We start from the raw sequence: 15,445 nt of genomic DNA, 5'->3' as shown, positions 1-15,445 counted from the left end.
TAAGGTGTTTCCATGGAATGTTATCTTTGTCGTGAGTTGGTTACTACAATTTAAGTTACTATGCTACATGGGTTGCAATGCAACTTCAACCGCAGGTCTCTAAGTAGTCTCTTAGTCCACTCCAGTAGTTGTAGGCTTAATCGACCATTGTGGATTTTGAACTCGTGAGAATATATATGCATGCTCACTAACTTGGCCGGCCATGTGGCATGCCCGACATGAATGCGCGTGTGGCTAACCACATCCACCAATCAAATTTATTGCAGAAGTCAAAGTCTAAATTATCAAATTCTTTTCTTCATTTTTCTCTTCTTCATTCCTTTTTGCATCCTTAGTGTCAGCTTCATCATACCTGGCAAACAATATCATTAGAGAGGCTAAGATTCCCAAATTCTCTACTTCCTTTTTATCTTCATTCTTCCTTTCTATTTCCACATTTTAGGTTGAGTTGGCTTCAAGTGTTGGAATAATACATGAAATTTCAGATGTGATTTAGGAAGACTAATAAGAATTTTGATTATAAAAATTGTAAATAACTTATATAACATCAAAACATAAAATTAATCAAATCCAGAAGCATGTTGGATACTGTCCTAAGATGTATTCTCATCCCTCGTGCAGGAATATCCAAGAAAACCACCTCAAGATATTATTGGAATCCTTCTCCTACGAGCACGATCGTGGAGAAAATTGATGAAAACTCTTTGAGCATCCAGAAAGATAAAAAAAAGAAGAGATATTATAATTGCAGTAAGAAAATTATTGAAGAAAGAAGATTAGAAAACTCTTGGATAGCTTATAGGATTAAGTCCCAAAGAATCCTTTTTATAATCAACCAATATGACTATTATAACCGTTGGAGATTTTATTGACCCATTAAGATGTTTAATAAGAATCCTAACGGTCAAAATCATTAATACAAAGTCCAACGATCAAAAAATAAAAATAAAATTAAATGTATATGACCGGTGGTAATTAAGAGCCTAACGGTCAGAAATTAAAATCATGATAATAAAAATATTTAAAGAAAAAATAAGATTAAATAATATTTTGAGTTTTCTTTTTGGATTCTCTCCAACAATCTCTCATAAAATTTAATTTTTTTTAAAAGATTATAAAATAAAATAAAATAAATTTCTGGATGCTTATACTATACAATGGGTAAGGTAACTTAATCTTGCTTAGTGTGAATAATTTTCATTTGAAAAAAAATAGAGTGAATCAGATCTTTAACTACATTCCTTTGATTCAGACTTCAACTACTATATACATAGTATAGTATTTCTTTATCACTATCTATGTATTAATGGCCCTGCACATATATCTTAATTTTTCATGAGAGTTACTAGAGATGGCCCGAATTTTATATCCGTGGTCATGTATAGATATTCTCATATAGGTGAGCCCCTCTAGGGATATATGTAGAGTCATATCTCATGAAAATTACTATCTTGGGTCTTATTCAGAGTTAAAACTCTTTCTAGCCACTACATAGGAGCACTAATCACCATAGAGATGGGATGGAGTCTATGACTCCTATATCAAATAAACCATATATAATTTCTGACCAACCAATTAGCTTGTTATTACTACATTAAATCTCTTTCAAGGGATCTCCTATTTCAGAGTTTGGATTTTCACAATTCGAAAGTCCATTATAGGCTAAGCTCCATCCCTCTCGATGACTCTAGGACCTTAATCCTATAAATCTTTTATAAGATAAACTGATAAAAGAGGTCTTCCCCATAATTTTTGAGGTACACCAGACCTTATGGCACCCGATAAATAGTAAATTTCACTCAAGAGTTAATGACAACAGAATTCCATTTTAGCCATAGTCAAGCAACTGAGCAAATAATTATTGAACAGATTTAACCCTACAGAGAAATAATCAATATTAGCTTTTGCATAAATGTCTTAATCTATGGAATCTTATCTTCAACTAAAATATCAGAACTCAAAAGAATCAGGACAACATGGAAATCTGAGTCCTGAAAAAATAGCACACAAGAAATGCAATCTTATTCTCTTAAAGGTAAAAAATAGCAACAGTAAGTCATTTCAAATGAAGGTAGAATAATAAATGATAAGAAAACACGTGGTTTACAAACTTTACTACTAGATTCTATTTTAAAAATGAGCATCTACAGAAAGAGGAATATTTTTATTATTGAAACCATATTTGAACCGGATTGCCAAAGTTCAATAGTATGAATTGAAGCCAAAGGTTTTTGATATATAAACAAACCTGGAAGTCTTTCTTCCATAACTTCATTGGCCACAACCTTTGGTTCATGAGTACTGATAAACCATATTATACAACAACAATCATGACAAGCTTATATCAGGCAATTGAAATGACATTTACAGATCTAATTCCAGTAAAAATGATATTATTATACATGTAACTTCATGATTCACTATAACGATAGAAAAATACAGTTATATATTTGACCAGGAGATACGATTGCTTTATGGTTTGTTAATGGCTTGGATTTAAATAAACTAGAGGTTAATGTAAATGAAATTTCAACAATTACCATTCAGAAAATTATAATGTGAAATCAAGTGAGATATATACAATTCCCCAGAGCATGAAATAGAGTTAAATATGATTTGATCTATGACACTAAACACCAAATTATAGAACAATGATTAGCAACAAGCAAACAGACTGGGCCTGCTTAAAATGAAGAAAATTAAAAGGAAAAACAACATTAAAAAAAAACTCAATAACTATTACAATATTTACAGATCTAGGTATATAACCACAAAATAGTACCTTGAAAATGATTTTGTTGTATTTTAGTATGAGGGGAAGAATTCATTCTTAAAGGCCTACTTTTAAGCATCTTGTTCCAGGCATGCCTCTCTTATTCCATTCATTAAAAAAAAAAATCATTTATTTCAATTATTTACAAATATTAGCAAAAGAGGATGAACAAAAGAGAAAGAAAACTTCTTATAAAAAAAAAGAGAGAAAAAAAATAATTTCTACTTTTGATTCGTTTGTTCTCTTGACTTGCCCATGCTACTCCAGTTAGAGTAAACGTCTGAGATCTTTAGTTGCATAGTTTACGATTACCAATCTATTCTTTTTCAAGAAAAAAATTGACAGTAGTAGTGAGCTTGACAATAATAAAACTAAGAATGTTGAGCTTACATACTTTTTTATTGTCACCGCTATGTTCATAATAGCGATCTTCAGATCTCCGAACCTGATTTACTTTGAGACCATCTCTAGGTCTGGATCCAGCTCTTTGTTTTGAATATCGCTATCAACTTTGGCTTTTTGAATACATCCAATGACTCGTCCTGCTTTAGAATCATTATCTTTTTCTACCATCATGCCGGAAAGGTTAAATTAAATCATATTTGAAAATTAAAGGACCTAATTAGAGATTTTTTAAATATAAAGATCATATAAGAATATTTGTAAAATTTAGAGGATAAAAAATATAATTTATCGTATATGGGTGATGATGTGGCATATAAGTATACTGATGTGGCACTAGTTGTGGATGTATCACTTGGTGATTGGATACTTAAAAAAAAAATTCACAGTCTATGTTACGTCATTGTCCATGTACCACGTCATCTATGCCACAGCAACTATAGGCGTTGACATATCACTTGGTGATTGAACATTTTTAGAAAAAATTTCACATCAGATACTACGTCATCATCCATGCCATGTCATTATACATGTGCCATGTCATTTATATCATATTACCTATAAGTGATGACATGTCACTCATTGATTGGATACTTTTGGATAAAATTTTATAGCAAATGTCACGTCATTATCTATGCCACATCGATAAAATTAAAATTTTTATTCATTATGTCATATCATCACTCGTATGTCATGTCATCTTCATTAGTCATTTTTCATCATGTAAGCACCAATTATTGCCAATTAAGATTTTCAATGAAAGAAAATGGTTGGAATCTGAGGAAAGAAATACATTAAAATGGTTCAAACAAGTACAGAAACTAAACTTAATCTTTTTGTAGTTTAGGAACCATTTTAAAAAAATCTAACTTAGTATAGGAATCAAGAACATAACTTATCCAATTTTTAATTGGATCATATCCACCACTAAGTGCAACTATAAACCAACACACTTGTATTTTTCTCTTTTCCTCATATTTATTTTTTTGTTTGGCTTTGTATATATTGGTTCAGAGTTGGATTGGTCCATCACTAAGCTAGTCGTTTTGATCGAATCAATAATTTCTCCACCACCTATGGAGATTATAAATAAGTTAAGTTCTTTTCCATACCATTGCACTAGTAGATTCACTTGATACATGGTCAATTGTTAACAATCTCATCGAGTTTCTTTCAGGCACCACATATCCAGCAGTAAATCTCTTATTTCAAAAAGCTTTATAACAAGTATGAAAGAAAATTTCTTTCCTTTTCTGTTCTACTTACTCATGATATTGATTCATCAACAAATAGTGGATATATTTTTGGTGAGTTTGATAAGATAGAAGGAAGAAAAAAGAGGTTTATACAATTTATGAAGAAGGCAGCATAGCAACAATAAGTATATATATATATATATGTGTGTGTGTGTGTGTGTGTGGAGGAACCTATATGGCCATGGTTGAAAGTGATGTTTTTGATATTTTAGGTTGGCCGAAATCTAATAGTTCGATGTATCCTATCTAAGCTTATATTGTAAGAGATATTCTAGTGATCCAATTTCTACGGTAGCATCGGAATCAGTATTTAGAATGGTTGGATGGATGATTATTTTAAGATTAGCTAAGATATGAGAAAATGGATAATCTATTATATTTTTTATATATAATATTTTTATTAAATTTGACTTATTTATAGTCCTTTATTAGTTATTTTTTATTTTGTTTTAGATCCTATTATATCCATTATTTATAATCTGGATTCTCATGTTGTATTGAATAACTATTCTATCTCCATTGAAGGCTCAAATAAATCAATAGTAATTCATAAATAATGATAAGATGAATGAATATGATATAAAATTTTAAAAAATTATATATGTTTAAACTATTATACTATGATCGTCATTTTTATTGTAGGATGATGAGAGCATTAAAGATCACCACATGTTATTCTATAAAATCAAACTATTCTACTTAATAGTTTATAAAATCTTTCTAAAGATATTTGTGTTTATGGGATGTATCTAAAGCATATCTTTGAATATGACTGACAATGGGAGATGGTGGTTGTATTTTTGATACTATTTATAATATATTTAAATCCTTTCCTTTCTATTATATCATTTATCTTATGAGGATTGTATTATTTATTTGAATTATTTATATTTAAACCCTTTTTCTTTTGTATTTGATTTTATAAATCTAAAATAATATTATGGTTCTTCCTATAATAATTATATCACTATGATGAAGTCAAAGTATAAGAGCTCTAGTGAGAAATTCTAAATAAAAATGACCATTAGCAGCATTTTTAAGGGTCACTATAGACAAAAAAAAAATATTGTAAATATCATTAGTGGTATTTTCTTATGTGCTGTCTTAAAATGGTCGTGACAATTAATTATCGATATTTTTAAAAAAATATCAATAAAATTTTTTATTTTAACGGTATATGTAAGTGTCTTTAAAATTTTAATGTCAGTATTTTTTATATGCCAATAAAAAGTATCAAAAAATAAATCATATATCCTAAGATTAGACCAAAAGTAAGATTCGAACTAATGATCTATAATTTGAATAGCAAGCTCTTATCCACCAACCTATAACTTATATTATTAACAAATAAATATAGTTTATTTAACTTATTAACATACATTCACGTCATAAAATAAGTAATGTTAAGAATATTTATGTATAATAACATATTTTATGAGATTAGTATAACTAAATCAAGCTTTATATAAAATTAATAATTTAAAATTTAATGATAAATTTTTTAAATCTTATAAATTATGATATTATTTATCGACATATTTGCTAAATATCATAAAATAAAAATTTATAATGGTATTTATAATAAAATATCATAAAATAAAATTTTATAGTGATATTTATAGTAAAATACTATAAAATATAAATTTATAGCGGCATTTATGATCAAATATCGCTAATAAAAAAATACTTATTGTAAGATAGCGGTATTTTTATCAAAATACAGTAAAAAAAGAGATTTTAGCGGCATAAAATAAGAAATGCCACAAGCAATTTATCGCTAAAAATTATTATTATTGTAATAAAAGTAAGTTTATATTTATTATTTTTTCAATAATTATTGTTTAGATCATGTTAACCAAGGAGAGTATTGATGATCATTTAAATTATCAATATAAGGTACATATTATCTCTTTTCTGAATATCTTAGAGTTTTATGATATGCTTCTTATTTTTTAGATTATGATTATCTCTCTTGGTTTCAATGAATGTTTGCCAAAATATTAAGTTTTTATTGAATATATTTTTTTATGATTATATCATTATTGTTATTTTTTTATTATCCAATTCTTTCTCTTAATGAAGATTTTTTATTTTGATCATGGATTCTTGCTTTAATTAATGCATGTCATTATTGCTTGTTTTCACTATTGAATTTTGCTCAAAATATAATTAATATTTGAAATAGTATGCGATTTATATCCATATCTAGATAAAAGAATATAAATATGCTTAATATCTGATTCGCATCTTAATTCATTTAGAATAAATATAAATATTAATTTTGGTATCCATTTAATATCCCTATTCATATTCATTGAAAAGTATGGATACAAATATGGCTATACTAATATCTGATCCATATTCTATCCATTTTCAGCCCTAGAAGTTGGGGGCACTTAACCTTTTGGTATGATCTCCTCCTCATTTTGACATTTTATTTGGGAACATCTAGTGTTCCTAGACAAGTTAGCATTCTTAATCTAGCTTTCAAGCAGTTGAAATTTGTAAGCCTCTAACAAAGCCAATCTCCGCATAGTTTTTTTTTTTTTTTATTTCTTCTTCATCGATCAATATTTAGAAAATTAAGGACTGAACCAATTGGAAGTACTAATTCTATACATTAGAACTCTTATTTAAACAAAAACATTTACAAAAGGAATGTGACTATGAAGATCCCTAAACTCTGAAAAAGATGCACCTCAATACATACATTATCAAGCTTCCAAATACATCTCTTTCAGCATGGAAGTCGCAAAATAATATGACTTTTATATTTTCTTCACTGTTTCTTTGATGAAAAATATTTTTAAGAATTTTATATCTGAAAATCTATATTTTTATTTAATAAATCCAAATGAATAATATGCCACGATTAATCTGCCAGACTAAAATATGCGTAAAGAAAAGGTTACTTGAACAAATAAACATTAGACATGAGAAAATATTTGGAATGTTTTGAAACATGTAGTGCAATCATAAATTTAACAATCTTACCAAAAAAAAAATCATAAATTTAATAAATGTGGAAAGTTAATGACTTGTTGTACAATTCTCTATAACATCGAAAGATCATGAAAACACTTAGGGCTCTTTTGGTTCGTGGGAAGAAAATTGTCTCATTGTAATCTTTTTCTAAAATGTTGATTCCTAAAAATATAATATTTAAAAAAATAGTTTTGACATGTTTGGTTGATTATGGAAAGATGGCACGTTACATAGTGTCTTAACATAGTGTTTTATATTTAGTTAAGTATCTATTTTTTTTGGAAAAACTACATAAAATATCTATTATATTCTTAATAAAGTAAATGATCTCACCACATTCTATGTATGGCATTTTGGATACTTTTTGAAAAAAAAAAAAAAAAAGTTCCAATTCTCTTCTCAAGGAAAAGTCAAAACCCATGTCGTGTATGGATTTTGCTTTCCCATTGAACATAAAACGTTTGTTTCCGCAGGAACACTACTTTATAATCTCTTTCTTTTGAAAATTTCAATCAAATAAGAGGGTCTCATTTTTTTCATTGGCTATATTTTCCTCTCTTTTATTCCTGTCAACTCGACTAAGTCCTTAGCTTTTGCGTGGCAGATGAAGCACGGACCTTTCATATGAATCTTGCCATAACAGCAAGGTTGTAAGAAAAATTGTCATTAGATGATTCTTTTGGCATCGGCGAGAGCACAAGTCTTTTCACGCATTTACAAGCAAGCATGAATTTTTTTGCTTTTCCATATCTCAATAAGAAATGCAAATATTCTGTTGTCTGTCAACAGCGCGCGATCAAGCAGTGGGGTACGAGAAGTGGCAGACTGCAGCCATAAATCAAGCATGTGTGCGAACCACCCTTAACTAGCTCACTCTGATTTAATGCCAATATTATCTACTGTATGGCAAATTAAGTCTTAATTTAGTTCACATATAGTCCATGTTTAAGGCATCAATAAATACATATAGTGACATATTTGTGTTGACAAAAGATGATAATTGAAAAGGAAATACAAAAAATACTTACATCATCGACAACGAGGTAAATAGGAGGAACCTTTTTAAAATAGAATGGAATTAAATGATACAAATTATGGATCTCTGAAAACGACCGTATTCAGAGAACAAACTGTTTCGTTTCAGTTCGCCAGCTGATCACACTCTCTCACATTCAGAAAGCAACGGCCAAACCGCTGTCACAGCAAAAACTTTTGCTATGCACTCCATAATGCCAAACAGACATAAATAGTGATTCCTTTCTGGTTGTGGTTGAATCAAGAAAGAAGAATAGAGAGGGAAATAATCATTCTTTCTGGAATAAACGATATTGGCTAGAACCCAATTCATCAAAGAAAGAACCACAACTCATATTACTATATTATCTTTTGTTTGTGCAGAAAAAGAATTCAGACCAGGTTTTACTACTTATAACCACTTGTACAACACTACTATTGGCCCTTATTACTTGATCCACCATAAAATAACTTTTAAAGAAAAAAACAAAATAACCTAGACGGATAAATTGCTATATCTAACAATCATCTGGTAGCTATTCGAAACCACAATCTTCCAACTTCATATATACTAATCCAAAGAAAACCAACAATGAAACTAAGAAAACGCGCGCGCACAAACAAAAAGATCAATGTGCAAAGATCACTGCATCTACACCCAAAAAGCAAGAAGGAGAAAAAGCATCCAACTTCACGCACAGGGCGTATGCATCGAAACGACCATAAACATGATATACATTCAATGAACCACATAGAATTGTCTGTTAAACATAGAGAACAGCAACCAGTACACCAACCTCTAAAGAGTGCTCCACACACGAAGATCACACTGACCTTCACATTATAACTAGAAAGGACTCTCACCTGCAAACAAAATACCTAACTAAGCACTGATAATGGTATCATACCGCTGCTAGAGCGAGCCTCCGCGACGGCCATGATCATCTCATGGTGGTCGCCGGTCTCGCCGGCCGGCATCATGAGATGCGAATGAAGGTCAAGGTGGGTGTCCCCCACTGACCGAATTCAAGTCGGCCATGGGCCGAGTGGCGGCAATGGCAGCAGTTGTCGCAGGGGGCGGCGGCAGCAAGCCATGGCCCTGCTGCGATGGGGATGCCCGCTTTTTTCTCTTTTTCTCGTAGGCTATCCCCCTTGCCTTGGCCTGGCTGTCCCTGACCTCTCTGAGGTACAGACGGACAGCCCGGGCCCCGAAGGGGTTGGCCTCCGGCTGGCCACCATTCTCCTCAAAGGCAGCACGGAGGCGGCCGATGAGTGCATCGAGGCTGCCCCAGGCCTGCCGGAGGGGACATGGGCATGGGGCGGGGGGGTGCGGGTTGCCAAAGAATTGGCATCCGATGGTGTGCACCTTGGTCTTGCCGAATTGGTCGAGGTAGCGGAGGAACTCGAGCACATGGGCGCCGCTGCACCGGGAGAGTGCGAGCGGTGGGCGGTGGTTCCGGAGGTACTGGCCGAAGGTGTTCCAGTCGCGGCGCTTCTGGGACTCATACCGGCTTGGCCGTCCACCGTCGGGGACAGCTGAATTGGCCGAGCTGCCGGTCTTGGAGATCGCTCCGGCCGACAACATACTCCGGTGGTTTTCCTTGACTTGAGCGCTAGTTGTTGTTGCTGCTGCTGACGAAGGCTTCTGCTCACAATTCAGCAATCCGAGACTTTGGGGCTGGTCCCTCTGATAAATGAAAACTGAGGATTTATTCAGTGCAACCTATATATACCAAGAGAAAAATTGAATTTATAATTTATTTCTTCTAATAACGGTGAGATAAGTCTACCAGATCCTGAGCTAGAAAAAGGGTTTTTGCTCAGATTTAAAGAAATCAATATGCAACAAAAAAACAAAAAGGGCTTCCTGACAGAAAAAGCCAAAGAAACTAAAGAACGAGGAGATGGTCATGGGTTCCGGGATATTTCAGTGTTCAAACCTTAGGGTTTCAGATTTCTTGCTCTGATCTAAGAGATTGCTTTAAGTGCAGCCTTCCAAATAAAAACCGGGCTTCCCTTAGCTCAGATCACCTATGTATTTCCAAGGTAAAGTGGTCTTCTCCCGAAGGACCCTGTGATGGTCTAAATAAATAAAAAGGAAGAGCAAAGCCTTATCTGATAAAGAAAAATGCTCAACTGATCAATGGATCTGTGGAATAAGATTCTCAACGGCTACCAAGAAAAAGGCTAGGCTGTCCTACCCAAAAATCTCTCCGTAGTTTTCAAACTGAGATGGTCGATCTTCTTTGGTGATCCCCATATATATCTATACATGTAGGAAGAAAGCAAGGCTTTTTATGATACTTACTTGATATCCATACATCTGAGTCCAGAGATAGAAGAAAAGAAGCTCAAAACATGAATCTCCAAAGTACTTCCATTCTTTTGGGTGTAAATAGGAACTGGGTACAAATCACGCCAAAAAAAGAGATTGTTCTGAATAGGATGGCTAAGAGCTTTTCGGGAGGGAGGAAACAATGGGGAGATATAGAGATAGTTGGGAAACGGAAACGCAATAAAGATCTGGTAAGTGCAGTAGAAGAGGGGGGATGAAAGGGAGGCTCAAGGTATGAGGTCTTCAAAAGGCATTCTAGTTTTTGGGCATAAATATTGGTGCAAGTCCGCAAGGCAAGACCTACAAGCAATAGGTCGGGGAGGGGAGGGGGAGAGATACAGGCACCAAAATGTGGTGGGCGAGGAAAGCAAAAAAGGCAGACTCAATGGAGAGAGAGAGAATATATAGAAGTCGAACGAGATAAGATAAATAAGAGGTTATATAGTTCACTCTGTATTTATTACATCCAATGATAGAAAGAAATTAAACTTAAAAATTTAAGTAGATGACTACAAACAATGATAGAAAGATATTAAACGTAAAGATTTAAGTAGAAGAAAGTTAGATGTGTGGGGAAGAATATGGAGCATTAGAGTAAGAAAAGAGTCGAAGATTTAGGAAGGGAAAAGGACTGCTAAGTACAGTATAATTTGAATGATGGTGGGGGTGTGGGGGGAAGAGAGAGGAGGTGAAGGAGAGGAGAGGAAGGTGGGAGACAGAAGGGGAGCCCATAACGTTGACATCCATCCCATGGGTGTGGTGGCAGGCTGGTGATTCGTTCTTCAAACTACAGAAAACGTCACTTCAGGATTCTATTGTCACGTGCTCTACTTCTACCTTGCCATCGCCTTGCTTGCTCTAAACTTTGTTCCGAAACATGCTCCTAAATGGTAGCCACGCTGGGACGCCCCCCTTCAGCCCCTTTCTGCTATCAAAAAAAAAAAAACATGCACCTAAATTTCGGCCGTTGAATGTTGTTACCATTATTATATATATTTAGGACATCTCCACTAAGTAGAATTATAAACAATGTTTAGAATATATTATGGCCATTTGACTGTGTTGTAATATTGATTGTTATATTATAAAATTTATATAATTATATTGATAACATAAAACTAAAATCAGGCCTACAATCTAATTAAAAGGGTGAAATATAGTATAAATAGTGGCATATAGCTATTAGAAGATAGACTATGCCCAAAAAAACGAGTATAACATGATTAAACTAAGCATAGCCTACTTTAGGTTCATGTCCATTGCACAAATGGAGTTTTGGCTGGTATATGCTTGTATTTTAGGCCTTATATATAATAGTCTAGCTTGAAGTCCATAGGTCGGTCTGAAGAGGCTGAGACCCATAGGTTGCACATGCTTGGAATTTGTCGGGGGAGAATAAGACTCTGATTAAGAGTCTTCTTCCCTTCTAACTCCAACGGAACTAAGAGTCGATTTAGGGCAGGCCAAAAACCATGCTGATTAATATCTTAGGATCTCATCTATAAAAGTCTCTCTTCTCCTTCGTTAGACACCATCACCGAGCCTTGACAAATTTCCACCCATTTCCAAGAGTATTCCCTTAGATTTTTGTCATTTGTTGGATCGCTTCTCTTTGGCTTTGTTGGACCAAGGTAGCCAACATTTGCCTCCTCTCATTTTTTTTTGACTCCACAACTGCTGTCGACTCCTTATTTGGGACTTCCAAGTTGCCGAATAGGTTGTGAACAGTCTTTCCTATTTTCTTCCTTATTCTTTACTTTACCAACCATGGCTAATCGTGGTCATTGTCGGGGTCATCACCTCACCATTGTTGGACATGCACCATTGCGGGTCACCGATCACTAGTCCCATGTTGCCATATTGAGTAGGAGAGGAAGAAGGTGGAGGTTTCCCTATTTTGAAGAAGGAGAAGAAGAGTCATCTCTCCTCTATCTCTCCGTCCTTTCACTCTCACTCTTCTTTATCTCTCTTTTCTCTATCTAGTTGAATCAAAAAATTTGTGGGCCAGAGAGGGATTTAGGAAACTTGATGATGAACTCTTGGTGAACCCAAGTAGAGAATTTTGGATTAACCCCTTTATAACCCGAAGAAAAATCTAGGGCAGCATGCATGCTAAAACAACAAAAAATTTGTATAAGTAGCGGAAATGATTTAATCTAACATGCATCTTCTAGATCTTATCTCATGAGATTATTCCTATCATGTTTTTAAGATCTATATATAGCAAATAAAATTATATTAAAGCAAAAATCATGAAGATCTCATCTTCACCTTTGCATGGATAGTTTTTTACCGTAATTAATGATTGTGGATATCTCTTCGATTTTTTTTGAACCGCACAAGTGTCCGACTTCTAGAGGTATCCACGGGGCAGATTTGGAAAAGCTCTTCTCTTATTTTTTTCATCAAAAAACTAGTAAGCAATTTTGTAGAAGATGAGAGAACTCCCTCTCTCAAATCAGCACCTCGAAGCATGCCCAACCTTTAGGCGTGGAAACTAAGGATGCCCAACTCTTGGGTGTGAGGAAGAGAGGAGAGGGAGAGGGCGTGGAGAGCTCAAGAGAGAGAGAGAAAGAGGTGTGGAGGCTATCTTGCTTTGATTTCTTCAGATTTAGAGATCTCATCTCAAGCCTCTTTTATAGGCTAAAATGGAGTCCTACTTGCTTTAGAAATTTTATCAAATCAGATCTTTATCTCATAAGAAATTCAAAATCAACTTTAATTAGGACTCTTTGGGTGCCTCCACTCGCTCTCTTTGATGCTAAAACCAGATGGGGTGTGCACCCCATCATTCTCTCCCTTTCCTAGTTGCAATAGGTCTAGGGGGCGCCAATAGTTGGTGCCCCATGGATCCTATCCAATTGGGTTCAAATCTATTTTTTTTTAACTTAATTAATAATGAAAAACTAACTCTTGGCTGCCCACAATACTTGACTTAGTCCAATCCCCATCTCATAAGGATTCAAGTCCAAAAAAGATTTTGGGTTTACCATGTGCTATCATGGTTTCTTAAATCCAATAGGATTTCTCAAATCCAAACCCAATTGAAACCTCATGAGCTCAATTGTATGATCTTAAATTAAATTTCTTGTTGTATGATCCTATAGGTTTTATTTTATCTGGTAGTAGGATATATTGTGATTCCCATCAATAATATCATTGAAACTCCTGTTAATGGATTGGAACCCTACCAATTCGGTCAATTCAAAAATTATTAATCATCAAAATAATTTTCAATTGGTCCTACGATCTACCAGTAATACTTAGTAGTATGTAGTGACAATCTAGTAGAGCTAAATAGATGAACTTCTAGGTGCAGTTGTCGTGTGGTCCGATTCTTCTATTGTAAGTTTCGATCAGACTAAGGTTATGGATAACTCATCAACCTGATATTGTTATCTATAAAATTCAATCAATCTAGGTTCTTAGTGAATCTTCATGATTTTTTTTTTTAAATCATTCACAGCTGTCATGGCCATAGACTTTCGAATTCAGTTCATGATCCTCATAGGACTTCTCCCTAATTATCGGGTCAATAAATCCCATATAGGTGCACACCCGATTCCTATAATAAATTTACTGCAAGTAACATACATCTCAAGATTCCATATGACTAGAAGATCGAGTTATAGTATAGTCAAACTATAGTAAACTCATTGTGAATAGCCGAGGTACCGCAGGTCGAAGAACTATTCACACTACTACAGCATTGAGTATGTCACAACAAGAAGATAGATTTTCAAGTGAGTACTCGTGTTGGTTATGTTTAGCATCTTTATTCTCTAATAAGTGCCTGCACTCTTGGTCAGTATCTCCACACTATAGATTCAAGACTCATCTATTTATAAGGAAGTGATCTGTGTACCAACCTATCTAGATCGATCACTGTCTCTATGATAATTCTACGATCAAGAGCAGTTTATGAATTAATCATCAATAATACATGCCTTAAAATTTTAACTTTTGAGAATATTGATCATCATCTTGTTAATTCATTAGATGATTCATAGGCACATTACACAATATGAATAGATAAATAATCTGAATTTTATTTCATTATTATGTCAAAATTACAAACTTTATCCTGAGAAAGATTACATATGTCAGCTCAATTGACTTCTAGGACATACATCTAACATCCTACATGTTGAGTTCCATCCGGTCAATATTGGACATCCCCGAATACTACAAGAAAAGAGTATTTTTGTAATAAAATTATTTACGATGCAAATAATTTTCATCGTCAATAACTGTATTTACGATGAAAAATTAAATTCATCATAAATAATAAAATATTTATGAAAAAAATATTTTTTCATCATAAATAGTTCACCATCAGTAATGAAAAAAATTTCATCATAAATATGAATTATTTGCGATGAATATTTTCATCGTAAATAATACATCATTTACTTTAATTTAAAATTTTAAAATATTCATGGTAAAAATATTTTTATTGTAAATAATTTAATTATTTATGATAAAAAATATTTTTTCATCGACAATAACCTTGTTCCTAACAAAAATATTTCATCACCAATATTTAAAAAAAATAAAAAAATTTAAAAATTTTAAAAACTACAGATTATTTGTGATGAAAATATTTTATCATAAATAATTGATTATTCATAATAAAAATTAATTTTTATCATAAATAATGAATTATTTATGATGAAAATA

General features: G+C 33.1%; 1 pseudogene; it reads right to left on the bottom strand.

Annotated features, from left to right (window-relative positions):
* Positions 1-9,309: 9,309 nt before the first annotated feature.
* On the bottom strand, positions 9,310-10,015 carry LOC105059829 (protein G1-like1; annotated as a pseudogene).
* Positions 10,016-15,445: the final 5,430 nt, after the last annotated feature.

The sequence above is a fragment of the Elaeis guineensis genome, chromosome 10 (genome assembly GCF_000442705.2).
Source record: "Elaeis guineensis isolate ETL-2024a chromosome 10, EG11, whole genome shotgun sequence".
NCBI lineage: Eukaryota > Viridiplantae > Streptophyta > Magnoliopsida > Arecales > Arecaceae > Elaeis > Elaeis guineensis.
The sequence above is the reverse complement of the archived record's forward strand: the minus strand, read 5'-3'. Positions and strand labels throughout refer to the sequence as shown.